This window comes from Callorhinchus milii, unplaced genomic scaffold, assembly GCF_018977255.1.
Source record: "Callorhinchus milii isolate IMCB2004 unplaced genomic scaffold, IMCB_Cmil_1.0 Scaffold12, whole genome shotgun sequence".
NCBI lineage: Eukaryota > Metazoa > Chordata > Chondrichthyes > Chimaeriformes > Callorhinchidae > Callorhinchus > Callorhinchus milii.
In genome coordinates this window covers 6,841,882-6,862,297 of record NW_024704753.1, presented here as the reverse complement: position 1 = coordinate 6,862,297, position 20,416 = coordinate 6,841,882, and the positions used below count along the sequence as shown (strand labels likewise).

The following is a 20,416-nucleotide window of genomic DNA, read 5'->3' as shown; positions in this document are numbered from 1 at the left end:
AAATAATAACAATTCACATTTATTTAGCACCTCTCATCTAGAGAGACCATCTCTTGCAAAATAAAGGTAAACAGATTGACAGCAAATGTATGGCTGGCAGGAAATAGTTCACATATTCATCGAATGTGAAGGATATACAGTTACCACACTGTATATCCTCTCCCTCCCCACCCCACTCTACCCCAAAGAAAAACATTTTACCAAAATTGAGCAAAAGGCATAAAAAGAACAAACTCCCTGCATTAAATTAGATATCTTTTTGTAGAATATACATCTCTGAGGTGTTAGCCAGCTATTGAAGCAGGATAACAACAGTGCACATATCATCATATACCAGAGAACTGGTTCCAAATAAGAGACAATTTAAGCTACCGTTAGAAGCATTTTTATAAAGGCAGACCAACTGGAATGAGTGCTAATCAAATTGTTGAATTATTCAAATATATGAAATTATATAAAAAGGACATTTTCTTAGAGGTGTCTAAGAATCTATAAATCAAGGGCTTTGGAATTATGCCACATCATTTGTCCTTTACTCAAATTGAAGTCAAAACTGTAGTTACTTTAACCAGTGATCTGAACTTTGCTTCAGGTATCAGTTTCCTAGCTTCTCTATTACAATGATATGCACACTGGCTTTAGTGTAGCTGGGCAGTGCCATGTGAAATGTGACAACTGCTAGAATTGTAAATAAATGCAGAACAAATGTTACATACCCAGGTTTATCCTTCTCAGTACACTACTGAGAAGGCTGCATTTTAGGCAGTACGTCACTCGATATATACATCCAGCGCTCAGCAACAAACATCTTTCAGATGTGGTGTCACCTAAAATTTGTGCTCAACACCGATAAAGACTTAAGTGTTAGCCACATCATGAATTATTCACAAATTTGGGAATAATATGCTAAATACATAAGAGTATTCAATTTCTTTAAATTGAAATGCAGAGCTTTATTCTTGGCACTTCACAGAATCTATCGAGGAGGAATATTTCAGGAAGTGTTTTGTTCTTTTTGCAGGCAGAAGAAAATGCTCTTGTTAGAGAACCTTTAGTATCTATATTTATGTGACATATTTTAATGCTATATGCCCAAATAGGCTTTTTAAACTGCACATTAACACTGCCAGCTAAAAATAAAGACTGCTGAAATTCACACACAAATAACCAGGTTTCTGCTATCTATATAAATCTACTTTTCATCAATTTGAAGAAAAAATTAAACAAACACACACACACATACACACAACCCGCTGGGGATGTAATTATAGTTATCTAAATTGCAGTTAATTGTCCCTGGAGTCCTAAAACTTACAGCAGTGAATCCAGCAGTGCTGTGTACTGCAAGGACATGTGTCACTGAGCCTATAATCTGAAAAACAGAACCGTGGCCTTTTGGCAACCAATCTAATTATCGCTAGTCTCAAAAAATGGTTTACATTGCTAAAAGGAATGCAGCATGCATCAAAATATTTTATAACCTCTCACTGGAGGATGCACTTTTCAGACTATTTGCTAAAGCAATTACTTTTGCCACATCATCCCCTTTAAGCCATTGTCAAGTGACAAACCTAACCTTGTGGATCTACATGAGTTAAATTAGTGTTGAGATCAGACACATTATCTGAGGTTACTGCACGTGAGCAGACTCCAGAGATATTACAATGCACAAAGCCTGATACCAAAACAAATCAGAGTTTAACGATATTCCGATTAATCAAACCATGTACAAACACTGCTGTTGCTGGTTACAAAAATGAGAGCACATTATTTTTCACTGATTCCCTTGTAACATTCATGTCCCATAATGAGGCCCCTTTAATGTTCTTTTCCTGAATAACCTCAATACCCATGCAACAGTGAATGATAGCTTTCATTGAAACAGGGCAAACTTTTGAAAATATGCTCATTAACTTTTTGTGGTCACATTCCTAAAAGCATAAAAAAACTACTGTATAAACTTTCACAACACGATAATTCAGAAGCAAACTCTGTATAAGTTTGTAGCTTACTTGGGAAATTCTCAAGTGGACATTAACCATTTTATTCTCTAAACAGGAACCATTTTTTCTATAGGTAGCTTTTGAGATTTAAAGAATTATTTTAACAGCAACATATAATAAAATTGGAATGGTGAAGAAAAGATACTAAGAATAGCAATAGGTCAATTGGCAGATTTCCTAAATCTAATAGGTACCGGAACAGAACATCTGTTTGGGTGCATTCAGACAACTTGCACTCCACGAGCAAACTACACTGATAAACATTAACAAACTATAAAAGTAACCCTGATTAACCACACACTAGTGTCAAAATCCTTCAAGCAATTCATTTTTGATCCAGTTTACACATTAGTATGTACATTTGCTCATTTCTAGCAGCATTATAAATGAACCTTCAGATCTCATATCTGACCTTGAACATATATGAAATGTGTATTAATAGATAAAAGATTCAGAGTTAAATAGTCAATAAGGAGAATGTGAGAGACAGAATGTATGGGATATTTCATGAAACAGACTCAAGAAAAGCTGGGGTCACTGCAATACCAGGTGTCAGAAGGTTCACCATTTGCATTCCATCATTCTTCTTAAATCCCAACAACAGCTGAAATGACACACATACAACTCTGCCAGAAGCTCAAATAAACTTCAGACTCACATAGATACAGCTTCCCTTTGGAGAACCATGCTGACCCCACCAGCCCCCACCCCAACACACACTCCCTCCCAAAACCTTTGAGGTGTCTCGAATGACACACACACACATGCTGTAGAAAATCTGATAATTATTTTTATCAACTTTCACACAAATACAAAAACAAAATACACAGCCCTACTTTCTAATTACTAGTGTACAATATTCATAATATTAAAAATTAAATTGTTTAACAAAGCCCATACTGTGATCCAATTAGTCATACGTATCCACCGCAAGCAGCAATAAAATCACCATGGTACAAATCATTAGCTGCTGCAATTGAATAACCCAGAAGACAAGCACTGTCACATTAAAAAGCAAGACAGATGACATCTTAATGGAGGAGGTTTTTTTTTAGAAAAACAATCCGACGTCCACATTACATTGAGCAGCAACACTGCAGTTCGGATCGACTAGTTTTCCAAGAATTCTCCATGTTTGATTTGTGGGGAAAAAAATCATAATTTGAAGCACAGCTGTAAAAATAGTTCACTACACATAGGATTTAAATTGAAAAGAAAAGTGCTTACCTTTATCAGAATTGCTTCTAAGCCTATCTAGTAACCACTGCAGCAGAAAACAGAGAAACACGGTCTCAATGTCCTTTTAATGAGAAAAGTCTGGCTTCTATAATAAATAGAAAACTGCTTGTTGAGGCCCTGTGGGGTACTCAGCAAGAGGTGGAGAAGCATTCTCACACAGACTGCAGAACTGCCATTTGGAGTGGCTTTACTGTTCAAGGGCTGTGTAATAAAGAATGCCAGTCAGGTCACTTAGTGGAGAGCTCTCTCAGCCTCCCTCCAGCTTGTCGAAACACCCAGCTAGCCTCCAGCCTATTGGCACACGTTCTCAGCACAAGCCAAACCCACTGCTTCAGCCAGGACTGGATTAATATTAGAGAACTTGATTCCCTAAGCTTTAGAGGGGTTATTGCTGGAAAAAGGTAAATCAGCAAGGAATGACATAAGGACCATCTATATTCCCTGCTCTATGGGTCACATCATCAGGGTTAGAATTGTTGTAGTGTTCCTTTACAGTGTTTCAATTCCATTAGCGCTGTTTACGTTTCACTTTTTTTTAATATTTAAGGTGTATCAAATCTATGCAGTGAGTACTTTTAATCCTGACAGCTGTACGTAATTTACTAGGCCTGAATTCAAAGTGATCTGTTTCTCTGCATCTGGTTTTAATTGCTGTAATACATCCTGCATGCAATATTGCTAACAGGCATATTTTTTTTATTTCCACGGCAGATGAACACAGTTCCTGCATATTTGCTGATTTACTATAACTTAAATACAATACCACGAAGGAAGAGATGAACTCTCAGTATCAGTAATTCTCCATATGTTTCAGGTTTAGAGGATAATATTTTTTTGCACAACACAGAAAATGTAATCCACTCTTACTGCATGAGAACCATGCTATATAATAAGACTTATAGTGTACATAAATGTCTGTGCAGAGAATATTTTGCTGGCACATTTTTTCTACCACTTTTTTTAAAGTTAAATATAAGGAATGGAAACCTCCAAAATCTGAAAGCCAGGAACTAATAATTAATGCATGTGCCTATTGTTCAAAGTGTTACAAAAACTTTAAAAGTGATAACTGATTTAAATTTTATCGCTAGGTTAGAAAGGATTTTGAGCTGGAACATAGGTAGCTGAATCTTTAAGTACCCTGTATAGGTGGGAAAAAAAACAGATTAAATATATGTAATAATAAAATGGTCAATCAATCCATGACTGTTTGTGGGACACTGCTGTGCGCTATTGGCTGCTGCTTTTTGCCCATAAAAATATAGTCAATTCACTTTATGGTATATTCTGTGAATCACTTTCAGACGTCTCGAAGACATGATAAAGTGCTATATCAAATCCAAGGTTTATTATTATTAATCTGACAGCAATGTTTTCTGTGATACAAATTTATGCCGTTATTTTGGCTGAAGTAAAGCTAATGTTAGTTTGCATTAACATTGAAAAGACGAGTTGAAATTTCTGATTATAGCAAGGGGAAGGCGTTTGTATAAAATGATGAAGTCCTGCTCCTGAGGGGTTTCAAATCCATTAAAAATAATAACCATTAAAATTGTGCAGGTGTTACGGTAGGAAGTCAGATGGGTAGCTAAGCCTGGGTTCGATTCCTGGCAGGGCGAAACTTTGGGCAAGTTTCCTTACTCCACACATCTCTGTTTACCAGTAAGTAGGAACCCAGTTGTTACTCAATTGGCGGATTGCTTTTCTAGGGATAATAATTCCTTCAAAAAAAATGTGGTCCTCAATCCACGACTGTTTGTGGGACGCTGCTGTTCGCAATTGGCTGCTGCGTTTCACCCAAAAAATATACAGTCAATTCACTTTACAGTATATTCTGTGAAGCACTTTGAGACGTCCCGAAGACATGATAAGGCAATATATCAAATGCAAGGATTATTATGATTATTATTATTATTCAGAAAAAACAAAATGTTGCTCCATGGATCAATGAAGAGCAATACACACGAGTTACCCTTACTTAGAACCCTCATAGCCAGAACGTCACAGAAGAAGAAACTGGTCCTGACAATAAGATGTAATTTCTGTTAGTAAGTACAACATTCAAGGAGAGATATGAAACTGAATAATATCAAGAATATTTTATTTGTGGCAATGGAGCTAGCTGGGCGATGATGAGGATGTCTTGATACTGCCAAGGGAATGCAGAATTCCCAAACCAGCCTGAAACACATATATGATTAGAGACAAGGTTCTATGTGCAAGTTGGATGGTACCTGCAGAAATAATGAAGGAAGGCTAGCATCCAAAGGAGGGTTAAATTGTTCTTGACAGATTCTTTCAACTCCTCCAGCAACCAAACCCTCAGGAGCCAGTCATCCAAATAAGGGTAAACTTCTCCCCTTGTTGTTCAGAGGCAACAACTGACAGGTAGCTTGAAAATACCCGAGAAGCAGTTGTCGAGCCAACAAAAAGTAATTTATTATATTGAAAGAGTTTTCACTTTACGCAGGTCTGATTTTTTCTCATGAAAAATTCCAGCTTCCATGGTATTGATGACAATGATTACATTGATTTTTGCCTTTGTTGATGCTTTGTTCAAATGTCTCCATTGAGGAATGGACTACAGTTACCCAGATATCTTTAGATAGCAACATTATATAGAGCAGGCGTAGACAGATCTTTTTGACTAAGGGAGTGAAGAGGTTCATGTAACCTTGTGAATATGGTTTCCTGCGTTAAAGAGGCTGTACTGTGGCTACCTAATACTAAGCAAACCATATTAGCAATTCTTCCCTCTCTGCTCTGTGAAGTGGGTAGGGGAAGGGAAGAGAGGCTGGATACAAATGAAGGAAAGCATGCTATTTTGTACGCCTGCTGGCACCCTCCCAAATATAGTTACCAGACTGCTACCGAAAAGTGAAAAGTTTCCTTCTTTAAAGGATCACTGGCAAACCTGACTTTCCAAAAGAAGCCTAAAAATCATTTTCTAGACGTCTCAAAGCAGTGTTTGTTACAGAAAGTTTTTTTTTTAGCAATGCTTGAAGCTGAATGGACAAATGAGCTTCCTTCATGGAAAAGCAGACAAAAACACTGGCAATTTTTATAAGGGGTATTAAGCAAAATTCTGGCATCCTATAAAAATCCAACACCAAATACCAGACTGATCTTAGCCAAGTCTAAAAAGTCAGCACTGTAATTCAAGACGTCAAAAGCCACAAAAAATGAACTTGAGAATTATCAATGTTTATCTCAATTTTGATCTTACTTTCAGAAAGAAAGTCTGCAGGAGCTCCAATGACAGTATCCCAAATTCACCTCCCTTGCTGCTAAAGTAGATTTCACGAAATCACAGTTGCTCTTTTATCATACCTTTTCTAAACTCACACTGCAGGATTCTCTTTACAATCCGGCTGTTTGGGTATTAGAATCATAGAATTATACAGCACAGAAGGAGGCCATTCGGCCCATCATGTCTGTGTCGGCTCTTTGAAAAGAGCTATCCAATTCAATCCCACTCCCCTGCAAACTTGTCCCCCCCAAATAATTATCTACTTCTTTCTTAAAAGTTGTTATTGAATCGGCTTCCACCAACCTTTCAGGCAATGCATTCCAGATCCGAACAACTCGCTGTGTGAAAAAATTTCTCCTTACCTCACCTTGGTTTCTTTCAACGACCATTTTAAATCAGTGTGCTCAGGTTACGACCTACCCGCCAGTGGAAATAATTTCTCCTATTGAATCCCCTCATAATTTTGAAAACATCTATTAAGTCTCCTCTTAACCTTCTCTGCTATAAGGAGAATAATCCCAGCTTCTCTCGCCTCTCCTCATAACTGAAGTTCCTGGTGCCATTCTGGTAACTCTCCTTTGCCCCCTCTCCAATGGCTTGACATCCTTCCTAAAATGTGGGGCCCAGAACTGAACACAGTCTCTCGCTGAGGCCTAACCAGTGTTTTATAAAGGTTCATCATAACTTCCTGACTTTTGTATTCTATGCCCCTATTTATAAAGCCTAGTATCCCGTACGCTTTTTTAACAGCTTTATCTACCTGTTCTGCCGCCTTCAAAGATTTCCCTATATGACCCCCAGATCTCTCTGTCCCTTCACCCCCTTTAAGATTATACCATCGGCTTATATTGCCTCTCCTCGTTCTTCCTCCCAAAATGCATCACTTCACATTTCTTCACATTAAACTTTATCTGCCACCTGTCGGCCCATTATACCCGTCTGTCTGTGTCCTCTTGCAGTCTGTTACTATCCTCCTCTTAACCTTCTCTGCTCCAAGGAGAATAATCCCAGCTTCTCTAGCCTCTCCTGATAACTTTCACTGTTTTCTACTTTTCCTAGCTTAGTATCATCTGCAAACTTGGAAATTGTACTCCTATACCCAAGTCCAGGTCATTTATATAGATCTAAAAGAGCACTGATCTCTGGGGACACCATTGCACACTTCCCTCCAGTCAGAAAAACAACCGTTCACCACCACTCTCTGCTTTCTGTCTCCCAGCCAGTTCTGTATCCGCTGCCACTGTCCTTTTAATACCGTGGGCTTCTATTTTGCTTACAAGTCTCTTATGTGGCACTTTATCAAACACATTTTGAAAATCCATATAAACTACATCAACTGCACTACCTTCATCCACCCTCTCTGTTACTTCATTAAAAAACTCTATCAGGTTCATTAGACATGATTTGCCTTTAACAAATCCGTGTTGGCTGTCCTTTATTAACCCATTTTTTGGGGGGTTAATAAAGATGGTGAAGATGGGTCTTCACCATCTTGCTGACAGATAAGTTATACGTACCACCTTTAATAAATAATTTTAGGTCCATCAACTGAATCACAGTCTCTGTAAAGCTGCAGAACGTGCAGGGTATGACTGAACTCAGTGTGAAGGAGTCATTTAATAGATTAGGAGGCCTTGAGCCTAGGAATTCCTCTTGGCTGCATGGTTTGCATACGAGGGATGCTGAAAGAACCCAAGGCGGAAATTTGTTGTGAACTGGCTTTCAGCACAGAAAACTGTTTAAGTACTGCTGAGGTTCCGCAGGACTGGGTACAGGCAAACACAGTACTTATATTTAAAAAGGGCAACAAAACTGACCCAGCCAATTAGCCTGACATCAATAACATGTAAAATAATGGAATCCATTCTAAGGCATATACTGGAGAAGTGGTTTTATAGCAATACCTTAATATGAAACAGCCAGCAGGGATTTACACTGGTTTGCAAATTCTGCTGTAGGATTAACAGAGCAGAAAGTCTTTTTACAACGATGGACATCACATTAGTCAATATTTAGGTAGAGGAATCCAATAACCTGGTCATGATACAATGCAAATTCTGAAGCAGATGCACCACTATTTGCACTATAAACTGCACTTTGAATAGGCCTAATCAACACCAGCAGGCTGAAGTCAATATGACTGAAGGCAAGTTTTTAATCTGTTTCAGAGCGCATTGTGCATAATATTGCACATACCATTCTGATATAATGCGAGGCATCAAACATTATTACTATTTTTACTATCACCTCACCGGACAGCAATGCTGCCCTCTCATTGCTACCCAATGATTTCTGCTAGAAAATGCACACGTGTGAATGCCGGATTGGCCCTGCTGTGATGCCTCCCATGGTCGAAGTGCCTGCCAACACTCACCAGAGTCTAACAAGTACTACTTTCTAATGCTAGCAAATCTTTTATTCTGTGTTTATAATGAGCATGTTGGACTCCATCATCTAAACTCACACATGAAGAATGGCTATTAAAGCAAGCTTCAGAAGGGCAGCAGTGGAACCAGCGTCAGCAATATTTGCCACCTTTAGAAAAAGATGCAAGAAAATAGAATAGTTTCACTATTCTTAAAAATGATTTTAAAATAAGCAATGTTTACTCCTAAGATCTTACTCAATTTGGGCGCTAAGCGAATATGATAAATGTTTTTTCATTAAAAATTGAGATATTGCATACAAGATATGATATTAGTTTGTTACTCCAGCTGGACTGATTTACAGTATATTAAAGTGACTTTGGAAGGGTTATCCAAGAATCTGCATGTACTATTGAAAGAATAGATTTTGAATGGATTTCATGTTTAAATTGCTTATTTAAGCAGCCAGTTGCATATAATTTGGCCTCATGGGATCTAATTGCTGTGGGAGACAAAAGAGGAAGAAACTTGTCAGACTTACGCATTTGACATACAACCATAGTTGTCTACTTGTAGGTTTAATTGTAGTTCGAGCCACTGGTGTGTCCAGATTGTTGTGACTGCTTCCATTACTCAAGGAAATTATTCTGTCCTTAAATTAGAACTAAAGTGAGCATGAGGCTCGCCACAGCTGTAGTGGTTTAAAATGTTGTGTCTCACTATCTGATTCCCACATCTATTGGGAGCAGTGAAGGATTGGAACCATAATCCCATGCCAAACCCATGTACTGTTCGGTGCTTTCTGAAAAGCACTTAGCTGTGGTTTGCTTTTAGCATTAAAATGTCTATAATTCAAGATATCACCAGGATATCAATGTTTTTCTCTCTCCAGGTAATGCAGTGTAGAACTATACATTCATGTGTTAGAAAAAATAAATCACAAACAGAATGTAGCAACTACAGGATGTAAGTTTCTATAAATATTCTTTTGTGATGATCACCGCATTTCTGAGCACTCTGGATGCCAGCTATTGTCTCCTGTGCCAAAGGCATTTTCAATGAATATTAATGGCAGCTAGGACATTTGTCAGATTCATATGTGAAGGGGTCAGTAGGACAGAATTTACTGCTGAATAAGTAGTGGCTGTTTGCCTTCTTTGAAAGGTACAAAGGTACATAAAGGCCAACTTTCCTCAAGCAACGGTCCAATCCCACTTTTAGGACCGTCATGATTGTAAAATTATATGGGAAGCACTACCAGGTAATGCTTAAACCAGTGATCTATAATTTGCACCAATTTCAATTATTAATGAAGTGTTGCAGCATGTAACACAATGAGTGCTTAAAAATACTGAAGCATTGTGCGTATAAGTGTTTCTTTTACAATCCAAATACAATTTGGGTTGTGGACTATTGAGAAAATGTAAATCAATATTTATGTCCTTCGGCTACGGTAACCTTTTTAATTAACAAGGGGCACTCTTAATCTAATGAACACTTTAAAAAAATCTGCCAGGAGCAGTATTGGGAGATAATAATTTTCCATTTCACTGCCCTATGAGGTCCCTCATTAAAGACTATAGAGTACAGATAGCAACCCTAAGATTCCATTATGACATTTAATTGCATTCAAGATCTTAAATGCAAGTTGTCACATTAACTTTTCCTTTTATGTAATGATTCTCTCCCCCTGTAGATTTTGTACATTGTCACATGGGAAATCATGGAATGAGAAAAGGTCATTTGGCCAATCAAGCTCATTGCTTCCATGAACCACAAAAAACTTATCTTCAACCCACCCTCTGTTTCTTGAGGGAAATATTTTCACAAATGCATAAACCTGAACTCATAAAACAACCATGCAAAGCTCCCAAATATTCATTCAAGTCCACTATTCAAATGGAGTTCTTCCTTTCCTCCACAGAGAACATTCATCCTACCATCCTCATCCTGAGCAGTGCAAAACACATTCTAACCCATGGAGAATTTGTTCATCTCAGTTATCTATGACATTCAATAGATTTTCTAATACAGTTTCAATCATACTGAATATGATCATCACCTTGTACTTTGAGCTCTCCCCCACCCAAAATAATGGGCTGCCATGAACAATACGCAGTTACTACACTTTACAGTAAATCTTGTGAAACACTTTGTGATGTCCTCCTGACATGAAAGTATATATATTACAGTGAAACTCATATTAAGCCTTATCTTTATATATCGTATAATCACCTAAGTCATACTTGCACCCAAGTTCCATTCAGTTACTTATCAAAAACATGTAGATTTATTTGCACTAATTGTATCTATCATCTCCTAACTGGTAACACCTCTCCCCCATCCTTCATTACTCCTGCACTTAAGTAAATTACTTCACTGAAGTCATATAAATGTTATGGTCCTGACTAATACAACTTATGTGAGTTTTACTGTATTATGTTGTAACATATTGCCCTAGAATAATTGGGTGTAGGATGTATAATTGCTACTGTAATCAGTCTGCAGGTTCAGGAAAATAGCCGCAGTTAACAATTTTCTCTGAAGAGTAAGCTCATCATAGTGCCTATCCTGGTGTGGCACTAATAATAGATGATTTACAGAAGATTCACTCTTTTGATTCCTGTCTATGCCAAGTTGGTCCATTTCAAGTCAGGGAAGCGCTTTGACATTACAATTGGCCCCAGAGCCCCTGGTTAGAGAGAGAAATATCAGCCAGGCTTTCTACACCCAATGGTTAACCAGAGAGCCCTGCAGAAACCTCTGGCGCGAGAATGTCACGTCATCACATCAGTTCCAAAAAACAATAATGAAGGCTATTTCTAAATATGAGAAATACGTGGAATATAATCAGTGTTTATGTAACACTTAAAAAAAATCAGATTAGTATCTTGAAAAACAGTATTTTACAAATAGTTGCCTATATGTATTGTAAAGGATCCACTCTCAGGGCATATGCTTAATTTTCTGGAAGTCACTGATCCTCAAAGTGGATCTGCTACGTTTGCGTCTTCTACTAATTAATAATCTTTCAATACATTTGCAGCAATACTGTAATTGGAGCAACCAAAATTGCACCGTCCAGATACTTATTCATGAAAACAAATCAAGAAATACATAGAAAATAAACTTGATATCCTTTATCAAACAGTGAATAAATATTATCACTTAAATATGTCCCGAGCATGGCCCTCCTCTTTGTTATTGGTTTACTGAGATTACCCAAGCTCCTCACTGTAAGTCAAACCAAAGAAAAAGAGATTATAGCAAATCTCTGGTCTAAATCCTTCAGACATTGTGTCAAATCTGACCAAATACTTTCCTTCTCTCCTCCCCCCCCATCCCCCAGCCTCGCAAGATGGTCTTTTCTAAAGGGAAAATAATAGAAACAAATGAGTTAGCAACAGTAAGCCATGATAAAGCTAACAAAACCACACTGCTCTCATCAGATGCTCATTTGATTTAGCATTCATCGGGAAACAAAGGGCAGACACACGGCTGAAACAAAATGATGGGAGGAAAGCTCTCACTTCTTTCTTCTTTTGTGCGTAAGGCAGTCCCATCTGGTAACCAGTCAGCTAAATACATGCATCCCCATCGCTGGACAGATACATTTATAGGACCTTATAGCCTAAACTGTTCTTTTCACAGTCAGATTTGTGCCCTTAAAGTTGATGACCAAACACTTTGCTGCAGGCTAGGTCATCTCTTGCAATCAATCATTTTATATTACCACTATTGACAGGTTACATACTAGACTGCAGTTCCACCTTTTTATTCTGTGCTGATCTACATGGAATCAATGTGTGCAAAGGGGACCTAATGTTGGTTGCTATGGCAGAATCCAAGAATGACCAATTTCAGATTATTAAAGGAACAACAACAAAAAATATGTGGACGAGGGATATTTGCTCAAAGTGATCGAGATTCTATTTATTCAGGACTGTGGTTTAAATTGTATTGATGTGTCAAAAAAAATCCCCGAAGCATAGCAAAAATCTCAGCTGTTAAAAGTTTGCATAGTAATAATGTGAGCCACGGTCATAAATGTCCACTGTGTTTAGTGTGAATCTTATCAGCCCTGCGTCAGCCTTTCAAATAGCGCTAGATCAGTGAGGAGGAACTATCAGATCGATCCATTGTCTGGAAGAACGATTGTGGAACTCATTGCTTCCACTACTCAGCACTGAAAATAAAACCGGGTGGCTGAATTACTCTTCGCCACCAGAGACTGCAGAAGCAAACCAAATTCAATTTAACCTGAGCAGATGTCTGATTGCAAAAGCTCAGCCACTACCTTATTAAGGCCATTTATCAACATTTCATAGACGATTCTTCATGTTAGAAAAACAAGGTGAATGTACATTTCAGGGCAAATAATTTTGATCTGTGCAAAATGGAAGGACTCATTTTGCCTAAAATAAATGCATTCGCTTTAGAGATTAAATGTGCACATACAGGAGTATAGTTTAGATGTGCAATTACAATGAATACGAGAAAACATCAAATATTCCACAATATTTGGTTTCTGCAACATATACTGTAATGCTAATTGTGCATAAGGACTTCATAAATGTAGACTCAAATTGATTTCAATATTCAGAAAACATGTGAATATAGGGGAATCATATGTTAACTCAAACAAATATACTTTTTATTTTCTTGCCCTTAAAAGTCAGTTTATTTTTTTTAAAAAAGCACCAATGTAATAATGTATACCTGTGTGTTCAGGATTTTCTTGAAATGTTGTAGTCTGATTATTTATATGTTCAGTTTGTAAGGGTTCTTCTTCAGCCCATTACAAATTGTACCAAGGAATAAATTGGATAGAAGAATCAATATTAGACGAAAATCCTAAATGCATTGAAAAAGGAAATTGGATTGTGGACAAAGTCAACATGTAATCTCATGCACACAGAAATCCAAAGGTATTTTGAACATTTGTAAAAATTTATATTCGTTCATTCTGACAATTCTCCTCACTAAATACATGAACTCCTCGAGTCAGTAAGACATGATCCTTAGGAAAAGGCTTGTACATCAAACAGAGTCGGTGTTGCTGGTCATCGGTGTCACTTTTCCAATCCTTCTTATAGCGGAATAGCTGACCTGCACCCTCTTATTATACCATCTACACTTCATAGATAAAAGAATCATTGTTTATTTATTTAATGTGACCAGCAGAGACATCTCTCTATAAACTGTGGTTAAAAAAAACATGTATTTTAATCAATCCATAGTCACCTCCAACATCAGAGCACACTGCGCAGGAGACGTTCTTCTGCAGGGTCAAAGGATATACAATCAGTATCACATTATCCAGCATTTCTGTCTCAAGGCTGTCAGAACAAGCAATGCCAATATGACTGCATGTATACAACACAACAATCATGAATGAAGTGCCAGAATACCACAATATATACCAAAAATGGGTTTCTCAGTGCGATTTATAGTTGTTGTTCTGGGAATCTTGTGATCATTCAATGTAAAGGAAATAAGATGTTAGGCTTTGTAACAGAGATTAAGAATGAACAATGCATATTTTAGATATTCATTGATGGGAAGAAATAAAATGGAATCATAGATTAAAAATCCCTTCTTACACTGATTCAGACTCCATTTATTCAAAGTTGCTGATATGCACAGTATATATATATACACACACACATACAGTATATACTATAAATCTGTGTAGTTAGAATAAAAGATTGCATCAATGCTGAATCACATATACACTTTATTCTTTATAGGCTGTTTCTTCCTTAATCTGCATCACATTTAGAGATATGCTCATATGCAAGAGAAGCTAAACATACTGCAATAATAATTTAAGCTACAAATGGAATGCTCTTGCGAAAATATCCCCAGACATTGAGTTAAAAGGTTGTCAATAAGCAGTTAGAATAACAGGATAAGCATTGCGCTGTAAAGACTAATCTGAAGACTCCTTTTCACAACCGTGCCTCAGTCAAAACACAAGTGAGTGTTATTTCATAGCTTGTCTGCTACTTTCAATTCAGTCTACAAAGCCAGGTAAAGAGGGCGATTTGGGCAAGTACAAATTCATTCATAATTACAAATAGATTTAGAACATTTCCACTGTACTCTTTTTTTTAAGATGGTGGACTCGGTATCCGGCAATCAGCTCATTTTAATTTAAAAATGCTAAATAAAAATATGAATTTTATTATAAATACACGTGACTACTTTAATGTATTCTTCCAATTTGTGTAAAATTAGACAGCATTATTACAGCACTGCATTACCTTGGCTTAAGTGAGTTGATTCACAAACTAATCAAATCAGATAACTATTTATACATTTCTATTACATCCTTTACTCAGGAGCAGTCATTATCCATTAAGCTGATTTGTTACTCTGATGTATCACTAATTCTTAACGAACCCACCATAAAGCATGCAAAAACCTCAAACAAGCTTACAGTTCGGGCTACGTGAAGCATTTGGTATGTTTTGCTTCACTTTGCAAAACAGATTTCATAGTTTAACAATTTTGATTCTCTAGGATTTTCCCTTCACTGTCTCGACGCAGTACTGCTTAAAAGCATGAAATAACAGTAAAGCGAGGTGGTAAGGCTTGTATAAAAATAGAGCAGAAAAATAAACAAAAATATGCAATTACTAAGTGAACTGAAGCTTCACTTTGTTTGTAAAATGTTTTCCACTTTCTCTGTATGAATTTATCTCCTAATTGTCTGATTTTTTGTGCATTTTCCCTCCTAATGTCATCCTTTGTTGCTTTCAGAAATGGTGCAATCCATCTGATGACCACAGACTAAAAATCAATAAAAACGTGGCAAAGCACTGCAGTTCCGTCTGTGACAGTATTTGTGAGGCCCAACTCTGTACAAACCTCACAACAAAAGCAGCCACCACCCTGTTTGTCGCTCGTCCCCTCCGCTCCACCATCGGTTGCTGTGCTTTCAGCCACTACGCACCGAAATTCTGGAACTCTCTCCTTCAATCCCTCCACCTTGTTCCCTCCCTCCCCAATTTCAAATCCCGGCTAAAGACCTTCCTTTTTTATCGTGCTTATGGTCAGCTCCCCCGGCTCTACCCCTGGCTCGGGGTCAGATTCCACCACTGTCAAGCGCTCCAGGACACTACCCAATGTGAGGGGTGCTATATAAAATGCAAGTTGTTGTTGCTGTTGTCGTCATTTGTGAACTTTTAACATATAGGTAGACAGCTACTGGATGACAACCTGATAATGACAGGAGAAATAGATAGTCCGTTTTACTTACGGTCAAACAGCATATTCAACCTTACCACAGTAATTTCCAAAATTCAGTGGAAAAAAACACTAATGCATTTTTTTTGCTGTAAAAGCAAAAGTGAAGAAACACAACAATGAACTCCAGTAAAAAACAGAAAGGCCAACTTTTATAAACTGCAGCCACTTCTGTAAGCTATATTCTTACTGATTTAAATGCCTATCGTCCACTGGGTGAAAAATCCATTTTGAAACGTCAAACGGATCAGCTTTGAAATTATTCAGAACTGCCTCCTCCCTTTAGAGACATCCACAATTACTAGCCTTGGTATAGTTCTGCTTGACAAAGATGATGTGGGGTTTCCTCTTGGGAACTGAAGGTTATTCAGATGCTGGATATTCAGTGCTGGCACGTGATGGGGACCGATTTGTGAAGTTCTCAAAGGGATTTGGAAATAGTGAATTCTGCAAGGCATTTAGATGCATCTCAAGTGAGGGTTTGGAAATTTACTAGGACACCAATCTCATTTTCAAGTTCTGTGAAATTAGATTGCAGATTCCTGGCACCAAGTGGAATCGCCATCACATTGCACAGAGTGACTGCACTTACATTGGGGAGTACTTTGAAATGTTTCGATGTGATTGACCACTTATGAAAATGCAAGACTTTTTCTTCTCAGTATTATAAACAAAAAGATCAACAACAACAAATTATATTTGTATTGCGTCTTTCACGTCAGGAAGACATCCCAAGGTGCTGGACAGTCAGGGATCAGCACCTAAACTGGTGGTTGGGATCAGGAGTGGTGGAGGGCGTGGAGAGTAGGGATAGGAGGGTGACCAAAGGCACAGTTGAAGAGGAGGGTTTGAGATGCTTGAAGGAGGCAAGGAAGGGGGCGAGACGGAGGGATTGTGGGATGGAGTTCTACAGGGCGGGTTAATTGTTGAAGTAAAGCAATACAGGTTGGATCTAAAATGGCTCCATAGTGAACTCATTTTATTCTTTAGACATTCACGGAAAAATAGAGTGGGATAGCGCAAATACAAAAGATTTGCTTGGTCCATCAAGTTGTTATTTTTCTCCACCATGATCCCACTCAACTGCTCCCTCCACACACACCCTTTAATATTTCTCTTTGAATTGTGCTGATAGCTTCTTGTAAACATGCAACACTTACTGCAGCTGTCTGAAATTTTCATCATTTTATCCCATTGCTGATGATAAAACTTTCAAGGTTTTCAAATCACTGCCGACTATCAAAAGAAAAAGATCTAATTCTCACCACTTTTCTCCAAATCCCCTTCTCCCACTATTTTTAATTCACTAAGTCAGAAGTAGAATGCAAAAGCTGGGAGAGTTAGGCCATTACTGAGCTGCATGAATGATATTCCCTCTAGGAAACATCTAAGCAGTACTACTCTCAGTCTTTCCCTCTCACTCTACCATTTACTGCTCTCAGATGTTTCTGCTCTCGGCAGTGCTTTTATGTGTGAAAGCCAATTATTGTCATTGTTCAAACTCACAAAATTGACTAAAATTCTACCTGTGATCATTCTGACTATCATGCAAACTCTAGACAACTGTGATTTTGACTCTAGCCCTGAATTTAACCACTATGTTAACAAACTAACAGGTCTATAAACACGTGTACACTGACGGATAGTTTTATTGAGGAACGTCTGTTAAAGGATGTTCACTAAACATCCTACAAATTCAACACTGCATGTGTTCAAAAGATTGTTATACTGTACTGCTAGCATCGCTTCGCAGAAAAGTTGAAAGAAACAGCTTTAAAGGCAACAAAACAGTTATGCCCTCCATTCTATTACACAGAGGCTTTGAGACCTGAAGGTTCTAAAGAGATGAAGGGGGAGAAATTCTTCCTGGTTCTAGATGTACTCTATTTTCCTAGCTTCTTGTAATGTTCAGAATTTCGCAAATTCTTCAATACAGTTTTGCAACCAGTGTTCTGTAAGTTACTTTTAAGAGCTACTGAAAATGACTTCAAAGTTAAGTGTGAATTCAACAATTTGCCAAATTCTACAGGCGGGGGAATGCTAAGAATATACAGAAAAAAATTTCCAAGTGGAATTCCTCCCTGGAAGATTTTAAAATAAAGTGACTTCTGCACTGGAAAAAAATATTCTGAAGCTAATAGCTTCTAATATGTTCCCAAATATCAAGATACTCAATAAAAGGATTATTATTATTATTATTGTTATTATGAGACAGCAAGAGATTATACCAATTAGAAAGTCACAAGTATGTCAGGCTACAACCAAATCACAAATCTAAGCCTAAGACTTCAGTGTGCTTTTTAGTTAATTTAATGATAATGGAAAATATTATACTCTGAAACCCACTCAAATACCTGCTGAAATCTAGATGGTTCATGCGTGTGCGTGTGTGTGTGTGCAGCTGGTTCTGATAATAGTAGACGTCTGTCTTAACTCTAAATGTGCTAAACTATAAAATATGGCCTCATGTGATATATAGATGGAAAAGAGGTTTCCTAGTAGAATTTTAGCTCAGTCAGCATGGTCAAAGCCATGATAGATGTGGTTTGTATTCTGACCGACCTGGCTAAGCCACAGCACTATAAGATGCCATTGTGTCATAGAAGAATTTTTATTTAAAATTACATCCCAGATTCCTCTTTCCACTTATGTGCCAATGGTCAAATAAACTATGCTCCTGAGATTAGCTAAACTGGTCATAAACTTGAAACCTATGAGTACTTTCAAAGCAGATTACAAATATAGTCCTTGAAGAAAATACATCTTTCTATTGTCATAAACAATGCATGTTAAAAATATACTTAATGCCAAATACTCAAGACCAGATCAAATAGTGCACAAGAATGCAAATACAGAAGTCAGGCTTTTCATACTATATGACATGAACAAAAATGTTCAGAGTGCCAATTGCTTCTTGCCCATACTGTTTGGTTTCCTCTTGAGAATACAACTCCAATATACCTGCTAACATCAATGGGTATTGAGCAACTACAGTCTGTTGCAGTGAGGGTTTTGACTCACAGTTTATGAGCTGATAGAGAAGCGTAAGTGAGAGAAAGACAAAATACTGAAGCAGAATAAGAGAAAAGATCAAGACTTTGGAGGAAAAGTGAAAAGGTTTCAAAAGAACAAAGCTCAGCTGGAGAGAACAAATATGACATAGAGTCTTGTGAAAACAGACAGACATTCGTGCTTGCATTAGGGATCTACACTGAAACAATATTTAATCAACTTTAACTACTTAGGTTTTGATGATTGCCAATAGATACAATTTTTATGAAGGATACAATGCTGATAATGTTACAGGAAACTAAAAGTTTTGGCCGATTACGATCAGAATAAAGTTCTGTGCAGATGAGGTCAGCTGGCAAGCAAACAGCGACTAAAAGCACAATTCTCCTTGAAAGTTCATATGGAATAATGGAAATAATCAAATGCATCATTTTCAATTAATAATGGAACCAGCATTTACTGTCATGGATGCCAACCGACAAACACTGGACAACCGATAACCATCTTTGCAAGGGATGTACAACTTAATCATTGGTTTCAAGCCATAACAGTAAAATGGCCGTAAGCAATGATGTGAAAAAGGTCCTATGCGACTTATCACAGTTAAACTAAACAGCAAGCAAGGGCACTTCAAGTTCAAATCATCTGGCTCAACCTAAAATAAGCCAGTGAGCATAAATCAGGTAAATTGTTGCATACATCATGGATCTCCTGATCATATTTAACTTAACTATTAACACATGGGGCGATATACTATCATAGATAATAGTCTTAGATATAGACCATAAGTGTAGTCTTCCTTATTCTGTTTTCTATCAGAAAATGAATTTTCACGCACAATTCAGATTGTATAGAGTAGCTTTCAGGCTTTGTTGGTATTTTTTTGTAGCAGAGTCTATTCTCCAAGAGACATCTTGAGAGTGTGTTCTGAGAGATTCTCAACCTGATCTAAAATGGGAGGTTTTACCATTATCCTGGTTTTCTTGGAAATTGATCCTATTCTTTGCAACTACGTGTGAGTTCCAACAGTTTTTTTCCATCTCCTACCATAACTACATTCCAGTATTCCCATACCTCCTGTAGAAATGGTCAGGACTTCAGGTTGTACCTTGCATTCCTTTCATCGAGGGAGCTCACAGATAAGTGTTTGCAAACCCAAACAAGTATGTATCAGAAGCTGGTAGCTTAAAGTTCTAGATCCACTTCCTTTTTTATTTTAAGCCATGCTCACTAGGGAAGGGTTTCTTTCCCTGCAGTATCAGCTTTTGCAACTTTAAAATGTGAATATTTCTGAA

General features: G+C 37.5%; 1 protein-coding gene across 3 annotated transcripts in view; it reads right to left on the bottom strand.

Moving 5' to 3' along the window:
- The window catches only part of prickle2b (prickle homolog 2b), a 123,095-nt gene that overhangs the window by 64,643 nt on the left and 38,036 nt on the right, over positions 1 to 20,416 (bottom strand). Inside the window, exon 1 of one of the 3 annotated variants that reach the window (XM_042339482.1) lies at positions 13,578 to 13,626. The exons of 1 other annotated variant lie outside the window; for it this stretch is intronic. The gene's annotated coding sequence lies outside the window, so the exon portion shown is untranslated. Of the gene's footprint in view, positions 1 to 3,230; positions 3,410 to 13,577; positions 13,627 to 20,416 lie in introns of those variants that run through there. One more of the 3 variants, XM_042339480.1, reaches the window with a different exon arrangement.